The following is a 10000-nucleotide window of genomic DNA, read 5'->3' on the forward strand; positions in this document are numbered from 1 at the left end:
AGGTACAAAGTGAATGAAGTGTGCCCAGGCCCAGAGCTACTTTGCTGGGCATGACTGTGTTTGACCTCTTGGGCCTGGAAGTCTATTTCTAGGCTTATATAAAGGGTCAAACTTCTTGAAGTGTGCCCAGGCCCAGAGCTACTTTGCTGGGCATGACTGTGTTTGACCTCTGGGGCCTGGAAGTCTGGTGGTAGTAGTAGTAGTATGATTTAAAGGCACAAAGTGATTGAAGTGTGCCCAGGCCCAGAGCTACTTTGCTGGGCATGACTGTGTTTGACCTCTTGGGCCTGGAAGTCTGGTAGTAGTAGTATGATTTAAAGGTACAAAGTGAATGAAGTGTGCCCAGGCCCAGAGCTACTTTGCTGGGCATGACTGTGTTTGACGTCTTGGGCCTGGAAGTCTGGTAGTAGTAGTATGATTTAAAGGTACAAAGTGAATGAAGTGTGCCCAGGCCCAGAGCTACTTTGCTGGGCATGACTGTGTTTGACCTCTTGGGCCTGGAAGTCTATTTCTAGGCTTATATAAAGGGTCAAACTTCTTGAAGTGTGCCCAGGCCCAGAGCTACTTTGCTGGGCATGACTGTGTTTGACCTCTTGGGTCTGGAAGTCTGGTAGTAGTAGTAGTATGATTTAAAGGCACAAAGTGATTGAAGTGTGCCCAGGCCCAGAGCTACTTTGCTGGGCATGACTGTGTTTGACCTCTTGGCTCTGGAAGTCTATTTCTAGGCTTATATAAAGGGTCAAACTTCTTGAAGTGTGCCCAGGCCCAGAGCTACTTTGCTGGGCATGACTGTGTTTCACCTCTTGGGCCTGGAAGTCTGGTAGTAGTAGTATGATTTAAAGGCACAAAGTGATTGAAGTGTGCCCAGGCCCAGAGCTACTTTGCTGGGCATGAATGTGTTTGACCTCTTGGGCCTGGAAGTCTGGTGGTAGTAGTAGTATGATTTAAAGGTACAAAGTGAATGAAGTGTGCCCAGGCCCAGAGCTACTTTGCTGTGCATGACTGTGTTTGAACTCTTGGGCCTGGAAGTCTATTTCTAGGCTTATATAAAGGGTCAAACATCTTGAAGTGTGCCCAGGCCCAGAGCTACTTTGCTGGGCATGACTGTGTTTGACCTCTTGGGCCTGGAAGTCTATTTCTAGGCTTATATAAAGGGTCAAACTTCTTGAAGTGTGCCCAGGCCCAGAGCTACTTTGCTGGGCATGACTGTGTTTGACCTCTTGGGTCTGGAAGTCTGGTAGTAGTAGTAGTATGATTTAAAGGCACAAAGTGATTGAAGTGTGCCCAGGCCCAGAGCTACTTTGCTGGGCATGACTGTGTTTGACCTCTTGGCTCTGGAAGTCTATTTCTAGGCTTATATAAAGGGTCAAACATCTTGAAGTGTGCCCAGGCCCAGAGCTACTTTGCTGGGCATGAATGTGTTTGAACTCTTGGGCCTGGAAGTCTGGTGGTAGTAGTAGTATGATTTAAAGGCACAAAGTGATTGAAGTGTGCCCAGGCCCAGAGCTACTTTGCTGTGCATGACTGTGGTTGACCTCTTGGCCCTGGAAGTCTGGTGGTGGTAGTAGTAGTATGATTTAAAGGCACAAAGTGAATGAAGTGTGCCCAGGCCCAGAGCTACTTTGCTGGGCATGACTGTGTTTGACCTCTTGGGCCTGGAAGTCTGGTAGTAGTAGTATGATTTAAAGGCACAAAGTGATTGAAGTGTGCCCAGGCCCAGAGCTACTTTGCTGGGCATGAATGTGTTTGACCTCTTGGGCCTGGAAGTCTGGTGGTAGTAGTAGTATGATTTAAAGGTACAAAGTGAATGAAGTGTGCCCAGGCCCAGAGCTACTTTGCTGGGCATGACTGTGTTTGACCTCTTGGGCCTGGAAGTCTGGTGGTAGTAGTAGTATGATTTAAAGGCACAAAGTGATTGAAGTGTGCCCAGGCCCAGAGCTACTTTGCTGGGCATGACTGTGTTTGACCTCTTGGGCCTGGAAGTCTGGTAGTAGTAGTATGATTTAAAGGTACAAAGTGAATGAAGTGTGCCCAGGCCCAGAGCTACTTTGCTGGGCATGACTGTGTTTGACGTCTTGGGCCTGGAAGTCTGGTAGTAGTAGTATGATTTAAAGGTACAAAGTGAATGAAGTGTGCCCAGGCCCAGAGCTACTTTGCTGGGCATGACTGTGTTTGACCTCTTGGCTCTGGAAGTCTATTTCTAGGCTTATATAAAGGGTCAAACATCTTGAAGTGTGCCCAGGCCCAGAGCTACTTTGCTGGGCATGACTGTGTTTGACCTCTTGGGTCTGGAAGTCTGGTAGTAGTAGTAGTATGATTTAAAGGCACAAAGTGATTGAAGTGTGCCCAGGCCCAGAGCTACTTTGCTGTGCATGACTGTGTTTGACCTCTTGGCTCTGGAAGTCTATTTCTAGGCTTATATAAAGGGTCAAACTTCTTGAAGTGTGCCCAGGCCCAGAGCTACTTTGCTGGGCATGACTGTGTTTCACCTCTTGGGCCTGGAAGTCTGGTAGTAGTAGTATGATTTAAAGGCACAAAGTGATTGAAGTGTGCCCAGGCCCAGAGCTACTTTGCTGGGCATGAATGTGTTTGACCTCTTGGGCCTGGAAGTCTGGTGGTAGTAGTAGTATGATTTAAAGGTACAAAGTGAATGAAGTGTGCCCAGGCCCAGAGCTACTTTGCTGTGCATGACTGTGTTTGAACTCTTGGGCCTGGAAGTCTATTTCTAGGCTTATATAAAGGGTCAAACATCTTGAAGTGTGCCCAGGCCCAGAGCTACTTTGCTGGGCATGACTGTGGTTGACCTCTTGGCCCTGGAAGTCTGGTGGTAGTAGTAGTATGATTTAAAGGCACAAAGTGAATGAAGTGTGCCCAGGCCCAGAGCTACTTTGCTGGGCATGAATGTGTTTGAACTCTTGGGCCTGGAAGTCTGGTAGTAGTAGTATGATTTAAAGGCACAAAGTGAATGAAGTGTGCCCAGGCCCAGAGCTACTTTGCTGTGCATGACTGTGTTTGACCTCTTGGCTCTGGAAGTCTATTTCTAGGCTTATATAAAGGGTCAAACTTCTTGAAGTGTGCCCAGGCCCAGAGCTACTTTGCTGTGTATGACTGTGTGACCTCTTGGCCCTGGAATTCTGGTGGTAGTAGTAGTAGTATGATTTAAAGGCACAAAGTGAATGAAGTGTGCCCAGGCCCAGAGCTACTTTGCTGGGCATGACTGTGTTTGACGTCTTGGCCCTGGAATTCTGGTGGTAGTAGTAGTATGATTTAAAGGCACAAAGTGAATGAAGTGTGCCCAGGCCCAGAGCTACTTTGCTGGGCATGACTGTGTTTGACCTCTTGGGCCTGGAAGTCTATTTCTAGGCTTATATAAAGGGTCAAACTTCTTGAAGTGTGCCCAGGCCCAGAGCTACTTTGCTGTGTATGACTGTGTGACCTCTTGGCCCTGGAATTCTGGTGGTAGTAGTAGTATGATTTAAAGGCACAAAGTGAATGAAGTGTGCCCAGGCCCAGAGCTACTTTGCTGGGCATGACTGTGTTTGACCTCTTGGGCCTGGAAGTCTGGTAGTAGTAGTAGTAGTAGTAGTAGTAGTAGTAGTAGTAGTATGATTTAAAGGTACAAAGTGAATGAAGTGTGCCCAGGCCCAGAGCTACTTTGCTGGGCATGACTGTGTTTGACCTCTTGGGCCTGGAAGTCTATTTCTAGGCTTATATAAAGGGTCAAACTTCTTGAAGTGTGCCCAGGCCCAGAGCTACTTTGCTGGGCATGACTGTGTTTGACCTCTTGGGTCTGGAAGTCTGGTGGTAGTAGTAGTAGTATGATTTAAAGGCACAAAGTGATTGAAGTGTGCCCAGGCCCAGAGCTACTTTGCTGGGCATGAATGTGTTTGAACTCTTGGGCCTGGAAGTCTGGTAGTAGTAGTATGATTTAAAGGCACAAAGTGATTGAAGTGTGCCCAGGCCCAGAGCTACTTTGCTGGGCATGACTGTGTTTGACCTCTTGGGCCTGGAAGTCTGGTGGTAGTAGTAGTATGATTTAAAGGCACAAAGTGATTGAAGTGTGCCCAGGCCCAGAGCTACTTTGCTGGGCATGAATGTGTTTGAACTCTTGGGCCTGGAAGTCTGGTAGTAGTAGTAGTAGTAGTAGTAGTAGTAGTAGTAGTAGTAGTAGTATGATTTAAAGGTACAAAGTGAATGAAGTGTGCCCAGGCCCAGAGCTACTTTGCTGGGCATGACTGTGTTTGACGTCTTGGGCCTGGAAGTCTGGTAGTAGTAGTATGATTTAAAGGTACAAAGTGAATGAAGTGTGCCCAGGCCCAGAGCTACTTTGCTGGGCATGACTGTGTTTGACCTCTTGGCTCTGGAAGTCTATTTCTAGGCTTATATAAAGGGTCAAACTTCTTGAAGTGTGCCCAGGCCCAGAGCTACTTTGCTGGGCATGACTGTGTTTGACCTCTGGGGCCTGGAAGTCTGGTAGTAGTAGTATGATTTAAAGGCACAAAGTGATTGAAGTGTGCCCAGGCCCAGAGCTACTTTGCTGGGCATGACTGTGTTTGACCTCTTGGGCCTGGAAGTCTGGTAGTAGTAGTAGTAGTAGTAGTAGTAGTAGTAGTAGTAGTATGATTTAAAGGTACAAAGTGAATGAAGTGTGCCCAGGCCCAGAGCTACTTTGCTGGGCATGACTGTGTTTGACGTCTTGGGCCTGGAAGTCTGGTAGTAGTAGTATGATTTAAAGGTACAAAGTGAATGAAGTGTGCCCAGGCCCAGAGCTACTTTGCTGGGCATGACTGTGTTTGACCTCTTGGCTCTGGAAGTCTATTTCTAGGCTTATATAAAGGGTCAAACTTCTTGAAGTGTGCCCAGGCCCAGAGCTACTTTGCTGGGCATGACTGTGTTTGACCTCTGGGGCCTGGAAGTCTGGTAGTAGTAGTATGATTTAAAGGCACAAAGTGATTGAAGTGTGCCCAGGCCCAGAGCTACTTTGCTGGGCATGAATGTGTTTGAACTCTTGGGCCTGGAAGTCTATTTCTAGGCTTATATAAAGGGTCAAACTTCTTGAAGTGTGCCCAGGCCCAGAGCTACTTTGCTGGGCATGACTGTGTTTGACCTCTTGGGCCTGGAAGTCTGGTAGTAGTAGTAGTAGTAGTAGTAGTAGTAGTAGTAGTATGATTTAAAGGTACAAAGTGAATGAAGTGTGCCCAGGCCCACAGCTACTTTGCTGGGCATGACTGTGTTTGACCTCTTGGGCCTGAAAGTCTATTTCTAGGCTTATATAAAGGGTCAAACTTCTTGAAGTGTGCCCAGGCCCAGAGCTACTTTGCTGGGCATGACTGTGTTTGACCTCTGGGGCCTGGAAGTCTGGTAGTAGTAGTATGATTTAAAGACACAAAGTGATTGAAGTGTGCCCAGGCCCAGAGCTACTTTGCTGGGCATGAATGTGTTTGAACTCTTGGGCCTGGAAGTCTGGTAGTAGTAGTATGATTTAAAGGTACAAAGTGAATGAAGTGTGCCCAGGCCCAGAGCTACTTTGCTGTGCATGACTGTGTTTGACCTCTTGGCTCTGGAAGTCTATTTCTAGGCTTATATAAAGGGTCAAACTTCTTGAAGTGTGCCCAGGCCCAGAGCTACTTTGCTGGGCATGACTGTGTTTGACCTCTGGGGCCTGGAAGTCTGGTAGTAGTAGTATGATTTAAAGGCACAAAGTGATTGAAGTGTGCCCAGGCCCAGAGCTACTTTGCTGGGCATGATTCTGTGACCTCTTGGGTCTGGAAATGTGGTACTTTGAAGGATTAAAAGAGTGAAACGGTCTGAAGTGTGCGCAGGTGTAAAGCAACCTTGCTAGGCATGAAGGTGTGACCTCCAGGGCCTGGAAGTCTGGTGGTAGTAGTAGTATGATTTAAAGGCACAAAGTGATTGAAGTGTGCCCAGGCCCAGAGCTACTTTGCTGGGCATGACTGTGTTTGACCTCTTGGGCCTGGAAGTCTGGTGGTAGTAGTAGTATGATTTAAAGGCACAAAGTGATTGAAGTGTGCCCAGGCCCAGAGCTACTTTGCTGGGCATGACTGTGTTTGACCTCTTGGCTCTGGAAGTCTATTTCTAGGCTTATATAAAGGGTCAAACTTCTTGAAGTGTGCCCAGGCCCAGAGCTACTTTGCTGTGTATGACTGTGTGACCTCTTGGCCCTGGAATTCTGGTGGTAGTAGTAGTATGATTTAAAGGCACAAAGTGAATGAAGTGTGCCCAGGCCCAGAGCTACTTTGCTGGGCATGACTGTGTTTGACCTCTTGGGCCTGGAAGTCTGGTAGTAGTAGTATGATTTAAAGGCACAAAGTGATTGAAGTGTGCCCAGGCCCAGAGCTACTTTGCTGGGCATGAATGTGTTTGAACTCTTGGGCCTGGAAGTCTATTTCTAGGCTTATATAAAGGGACAAACTTCTTGAAGTGTGCCCAGGCCCAGAGCTACTTTGCTGTGTATGACTGTGTGACCTCTTGGCCCTGGAATTCTGGTGGTAGTAGTAGTAGTAGTAGTATGATTTAAAGGTACAAAGTGAATGAAGTGTGCCCAGGCCCAGAGCCAGGCCTGGGCAGCAGGGGGCGCTCCTGGCCATGCCCAGCGAGTTTCGTGCGAATCGGACCTGGTCCGGAAGAGATACGAAGGGAAAACTCATTACTCGTCGGGGTGGCACATCCAGGCTCTCGACCCTCCCAAAGCGTCCGACCAGGGTGCACCCTGCCGGGCATGGTTAGCCGCCAGCCCCCTTCCTGGAGGTCTGGTTGGCACGGGGTTTTGATTTATCGGTTTCATATCTCTGGGCTCCTTGGGAGCAGAAAGTCGGTTGAGGGCCCTTTGGAAAGAGCCGGGGCTGCCGTTTAACGCTGTCCAAGCGGCAGGCGAAGCGCACCCACCGTTTTTACGCTATGATTTTTTAAAACCGCCGGGGCGGCAAACACAGGGCCGGTCGGGTTTGAAGACGAATATCTCTTCGGCCCTTGGGAGGAGAGAAGCAGCGCGGGTCACCTTTGAACGCGCTCGCTGCCAGGAACGTCTGGCGTAAAAGTTTCGTGGGAATCGGACGTTCCTAGGCTGAGAAGCGAGCGCCCGCCCTCGGGCGGTCGGGGGCCCCTTTCTCATTCCCCGTCTGGGCTAAAAATACGAGGTCGGACCCGATGGACTCGGGAGACTGGAGAGTACCAGGGAGACCCTGGAAGCAGGCGACCCGACCCACGCTTCGCTGTCTCCTCGGCCCTCGGGAGTAGAAGCGCGGGGACGGTGGCGTGGGCAGCAGGGGGCGCTCCTGGCCATGCCCAGCGAGTTTCGTGCGAATCGGACCTGGTCCGGAAGAGATACGAAGGGAAAACTCATTACTCGTCGGGGTGGCACATCCAGGCTCTCGACCCTCCCAAAGCGTCCGACCAGGGTGCACCCTGCCGGGCATGGTTAGCCGCCAGCCCCCTTCCTGGAGGTCTGGTTGGCACGGGGTTTTGATTTTTCGGTTTCATATCTCTGGGCTCCTTGGGAGCAGAAAGTCGGTTGAGGGCCCTTTGGAAAGAGCCGGGGCTGCCGTTTAACGCTGTCCAAGCGGCAGGCGAAGCGCACCCACCGTTTTTACGCTATGATTTTTTAAAACCGCCGGGGCGGCAAACACAGGGCCGGTCGGGTTTGAAGACGAATATCTCTTCGGCCCTTGGGAGGAGAGAAGCAGCGCGGGTCACCTTTGAACGCGCTCGCTGCCAGGAACGTCTGGCGTAAAAGTTTCGTGGGAATCGGACGTTCCTAGGCTGAGAAGCGAGCGCCCGCCCTCGGGCGGTCGGGGGCCCCTTTCTCATTCCCCGTCTGGGCTAAAAATACGAGGTCGGACCCGATGGACTCGGGAGACTGGAGAGTACCAGGGAGACCCTGGAAGCAGGCGACCCGACCCACGCTTCGCTGTCTCCTCGGCCCTCGGGAGTAGAAGCGCGGGGACGGTGGCGTGGGCAGCAGGGGGCGCTCCTGGCCATGCCCAGCGAGTTTCGTGCGAATCGGACCTGGTCCGGAAGAGATACGAAGGGAAAACTCATTACTCGTCGGGGTGGCACATCCAGGCTCTCGACCCTCCCAAAGCGTCCGACCAGGGTGCACCCTGCCGGGCATGGTTAGCCGCCAGCCCCCTTCCTGGAGGTCTGGTTGGCACGGGGTTTTGATTTTTCGGTTTCATATCTCTGGGCTCCTTGGGAGCAGAAAGTCGGTTGAGGGCCCTTTGGAAAGAGCCGGGGCTGCCGTTTAACGCTGTCCAAGCGGCAGGCGAAGCGCACCCACCGTTTTTACGCTATGATTTTTTAAAACCGCCGGGGCGGCAAACACAGGGCCGGTCGGGTTTGAAGACGAATATCTCTTCGGCCCTTGGGAGGAGAGAAGCAGCGCGGGTCACCTTTGAACGCGCTCGCTGCCAGGAACGTCTGGCGTAAAAGTTTCGTGGGAATCGGACGTTCCTAGGCTGAGAAGCGAGCGCCCGCCCTCGGGCGGTCGGGGGCCCCTTTCTCATTCCCCGTCTGGGCTAAAAATACGAGGTCGGACCCGATGGACTCGGGAGACTGGAGAGTACCAGGGAGACCCTGGAAGCAGGCGACCCGACCCACGCTTCGCTGTCTCCTCGGCCCTCGGGAGTAGAAGCGCGGGGACGGTGGCGTGGGCAGCAGGGGGCGCTCCTGGCCATGCCCAGCGAGTTTCGTGCGAATCGGACCTGGTCCGGAAGAGATACGAAGGGAAAACTCATTACTCGTCGGGGTGGCACATCCAGGCTCTCGACCCTCCCAAAGCGTCCGACCAGGGTGCACCCTGCCGGGCATGGTTAGCCGCCAGCCCCCTTCCTGGAGGTCTGGTTGGCACGGGGTTTTGATTTATCGGTTTCATATCTCTGGGCTCCTTGGGAGCAGAAAGTCGGTTGAGGGCCCTTTGGAAAGAGCCGGGGCTGCCGTTTAACGCTGTCCAAGCGGCAGGCGAAGCGCACCCACCGTTTTTACGCTATGATTTTTTAAAACCGCCGGGGCGGCAAACACAGGGCCGGTCGGGTTTGAAGACGAATATCTCTTCGGCCCTTGGGAGGAGAGAAGCAGCGCGGGTCACCTTTGAACGCGCTCGCTGCCAGGAACGTCTGGCGTAAAAGTTTCGTGGGAATCGGACGTTCCTAGGCTGAGAAGCGAGCGCCCGCCCTCGGGCGGTCGGGGGCCCCTTTCTCATTCCCCGTCTGGGCTAAAAATACGAGGTCGGACCCGATGGACTCGGGAGACTGGAGAGTACCAGGGAGACCCTGGAAGCAGGCGACCCGACCCACGCTTCGCTGTCTCCTCGGCCCTCGGGAGTAGAAGCGCGGGGACGGTGGCGTGGGCAGCAGGGGGCGCTCCTGGCCATGCCCAGCGAGTTTCGTGCGAATCGGACCTGGTCCGGAAGAGATACGAAGGGAAAACTCATTACTCGTCGGGGTGGCACATCCAGGCTCTCGACCCTCCCAAAGTGTCCGACCAGGGTGCACCCTGCCGGGCTAAGAGAACAGCCAGGTGAACCCTGGAGGTTCCGAACTCCAGACCCCTGGACCCGACGGCTCAGTCCGCCTCAGGTGCACTACAGAGGTCCTCGGGCTGTCCCTGAGTGCATTAAAACGGAAATCAGAATTACTCCCCCGGGTGGCACTTCCAGGCTCTCGACCCTCCCAAAGTGTCCGACCAGGGTGCACCCTGCTGGGCATGGTTAGCCGCCAGCCCCCTTCCTGGAGGTCTGGTTGGCACGGGGTTTTGCAAATAGGTCCCGTCGGGTATATGGGAGAGCAAAGAGAATCAATGGGGTCCAAGCACTAAATTCATCCAGTGGCGTTCTCTGGAAGCCCAAGGGGAGTCCGAGGGGTGTTCGGCCGGCAAGGGGAGCTCTCCCTCGGACACATGATCAAACGCCTGTCCCCTACCGGAAAGTGGTGTGCTCTGGATGCCCCCCCCCCCCCCCCATCCCCCGAGGGGGGTGCTTATCCCG

Source organism: Electrophorus electricus, unplaced genomic scaffold, assembly GCF_041902795.1.
Source record: "Electrophorus electricus isolate QZ-2024a unplaced genomic scaffold, ASM4190279v1 Scaffold151, whole genome shotgun sequence".
NCBI classification, from domain to species: domain Eukaryota; kingdom Metazoa; phylum Chordata; class Actinopteri; order Gymnotiformes; family Gymnotidae; genus Electrophorus; species Electrophorus electricus.